We start from the raw sequence: 3381 nt of genomic DNA, 5'->3' as shown, positions 1-3381 counted from the left end.
GGGATGTCCTGCTCCAGCCAGTGTGACCACGAGCAGCAGCTGAGGAGTTTGGTCACGCTGTGACTCCTCCAACTCGCCCACGGGAGATGCTTCACCTCCCTCAAGGGCTCGGGCTCTGCTTTACCCGAGGCTTGTGCAGCTCCCGGTGGGGGCAGGCTCAGCTGGAGCCCTCAGGTGATGCTGGGAGTCAATAACTACAACACCTGGACCAGGGAAAGCAGCCTGGGGGATGCCCGGGTGAATCCTCGCTCTCGATTCCCACTCGAGGTGTTAATGACAGATTATGAGGCATTGTGATCTTCAAAGATTGGCTTGAATGATTCTCCTGTGTTTTCCTTTCTATGGACAGACCCTTAATCCCCTGGAGATCCCAATCAGCTGAACAAAGAGGTCCAGGTTTTCTGGGAAAGCCTTAGGATTTACTGCTGGGACATGATTAACATTCTTGAGGTAATTTTAAATTAAATGAAGGAAACCACAGCATCAAACTGTACCATTTCCAAGTAATTTCGGTAATGGAATATCATGTCTAGATGTCTGTGACACGTTTGATTTCTTTTAGGCTGGGTTTCTAATTTTATTTAAGCAGTGCATGAAGCTTTACAGTCAGAGGCCTGAGATGTGCATTTTTGGAAAAGTATGAACACCTCCTTGGCAATACTTGAGAGGAAAAATTTAGGTAGGGCATAGGCCAACAAGCCTGTCACTTTGGATGTAGAAAATGAGGTCATAAAGAATTATTTTTCTGCTGTTTTTAACCAGAATGATGGATAAAATGTTATCCAGAATAGCAAGGTGGGTTTGTAATCTGTATTTCCTGTTTATTTATTCAGTAAAATAATAATATTTATTATTTATTTACTAAATCACTTACTAGTGATTCAGTAAATAAATAATAAATATTATTTATTTACTGAATCACTAGTAAGTGATTTAAGGGAAGAAAGGAATATGAAATGGGAATAATATGTTACCAAATACTGGATTTGCAGTGATTTTTCTAGGCACTGCTCTCATGGACAATGTGCTTTATTTGAATGTCATGGTACATGCATGAAATTATTGAATGCTACATTGCTGGTATGCAATAACATATGAATCAAGTAGTCTGACTGCATTGATTTTAATTTAGGTTGTGCTGCTCCTGAATGACAGTCCTAACATAAATTTTGTATTGCAACTTCTTTGAAAAACAGAACTTGATTGCTTTTGACTGGAAAAACCCTGCATTGGAAAAGAAATGCTTCAAAGAAAGTGCTCCTTTTCCCAAGAGGTTAGAGAGAATTTATTCTGTATAACAAAATGCAACATGGGATTTTATTCAAACTCATTGGTCAGGGAGCAGGAATATGTTGTGTTTGTGAAGCAGAGATTTTTCGCACAGTTACACACTTGCATTTCTTTGTGGCCCTGGGTCTGGTATATAAGGAGTGGAGAGGCTTCTGAAGGCTCTGCTTTAAAATGGAATGTTGAGAGTTAATGTCTAAACCCCCTGGGATCTAGATAAGACTCTGGGGATCTTCAGTAATGGAGAAAATGAGGTGGACAGGAAAAGTAAACACTTGCTCAGTAAGAGTGCTAATGCACCTTTAAAAGCCCAAACTCTGCAATCCTTATAGAATTGAACAAATACTTTTATTTTTCCCCCCTGCTAAGTGAATTGTCTCTTTCTGCTTAAAGGCAGCTCAGGGTTTTGGCATCTGTGGCTCTCCCCTTGGTTTGGATGGATGCTCAAAGAGCAGCTCTGTTCCAGGAGAGCAGGATGGGCTGGACGTGTGTCCTGTGCCACCTCACAGCTCCATTCTCCTCATCCTTCACAGCTGTCCTGTCCCACAGCCACCAATGTAAAATGACCTTAGTGAGCTCTCAACAGTCACCTGATTCCCAGAGGGGTTTTTTGGAGCTGTTTTTCCTCTGTTCCTGCCCCATGAGGATGCTTTCACTGCAGACAGGGGATTGTCACAGCCTGGTTTTCTGTCGTGGCTTGTAAACAGATTCAGGTGCTTTTTTAAAGCCAACAATGCAGATGGAGGCAGTTTTTTTTAAAAAAATGAAGTTAACAGGACACCACATAAGTCATTCAGCGAGAATTGACTTTGTTAGAGAAATGTTTTAGGAAGGAGAGCTGCAATGTCGTGTGCTTCATGTCGTGTAGTGCAAACTCACTTCATTTTGTATTCCTGGGCAGCTGGAACTGTGTGGATCTGACTGTAAATCTGATCTTACACTGAGACACATTCACACTCATCCTCGTGGTTCAGAGCAGGATTTGGGAAATGGATGGGGTTTGCACTCCTACATCAGTCAGACACTTAAAATAACTTTTGTTTTGCTTTTTCTTTCTTTCTTTTTTTTTTAAATCAGACTCAAATCAGAAAGGCCAAAATCAGGTCTCCTCCCCTGTCCTATTTTTCATCCCAAAGACTGTGCTAAGTCTGAATTTGGTCTCTTTGTAGGCAGCATAATACTGACTTTCATATTATAACTTCCTAGGTAAGATCTCATCTGCCTTGTGATGCCACATCACACGTGGGCTTGAGAAGGAACTTTTAAAACCACATTGTGGAAACTGGCTAAGAATCCTGTTCATTTCCTTCCCCATATTCCTTGCTCCCTCATTTTCCCCCCAATTCCTTCCCTTTAATGTGGAAGTTGGCCCTACATCTTCCTTAAACACCATTCTGTAAACTTCTGTGGTAGTTAAGAAAGCATCAGGATTTGCTAACACTCCTCTAATCCTTTGTGTTACAGCTTTTGAAGGTGGGAAGAATCACAGGCAGCTTGTTTTCTTCTTGGAAACATTAATAAGACTGGATGCAAAAAAAAATGTGGATTTTAGAGTGAACGTGTTCTTCCAGTTAATTGAACACATTGTTTCAGGGAATGCTCTTAACTGCTGCTTTAAAAGTAAGCCCAAACCTGTCAGAATGGTAATTGAAAGATGTGTGCAAAGGAGTGAGAGAGCTGCTGGATATAAATATCAGTTCCATCAGACCTGATGGTGATGCAGAGCTCACTGGTCAGAATTCTGGTTGGGACTTTTCATCTGGCACAGCCACGTCCCCAAATCCCTGCAGAAACAGCATTTGCAAACTTAAAAACCAGGTTTTTCTCACGACCTGCTGTGCATCTGCTGCATAAAGGGCTCAGGGCTGCACTTCTGCCCCTCTGTATTTCACACTGGTGCCCAGCAATGGCATCTCACATCCCCCCTTTCAGGGACACCGAATGCCTCGATTTCTCCTCTATTCACTGAGGATTTAATTGCCCTGCACATCAAAAGAAGGATATCCCCAATTACCGTGCTCCTCCCCAGAAAGCAGCCTCGCTGCCTCTCAGGATGAGTGCCAAGGGATCCAGGCACCCCGAGGAGAATGGAAG

The 3381-nt window shown here is 42.4% G+C and overlaps 1 long non-coding RNA gene across 1 annotated transcript; it reads left to right on the top strand.

Moving 5' to 3' along the window:
* The first annotated feature begins 150 nt into the window (after positions 1–150).
* On the top strand, positions 151–2807 carry LOC117244660. Its single transcript, XR_004498152.1, has 3 exons — positions 151–450; positions 1197–1273; positions 2752–2807. It is a non-coding gene; the product is annotated as an uncharacterized LOC117244660 (long non-coding RNA).
* Positions 2808–3381: the final 574 nt, after the last annotated feature.

This window comes from Parus major, chromosome 6, assembly GCF_001522545.3.
Source record: "Parus major isolate Abel chromosome 6, Parus_major1.1, whole genome shotgun sequence".
Lineage (NCBI taxonomy): Eukaryota > Metazoa > Chordata > Aves > Passeriformes > Paridae > Parus > Parus major.
Note: the sequence above shows the minus strand (reverse complement) of the source record. Positions and strands in the feature narration are given on the sequence as shown.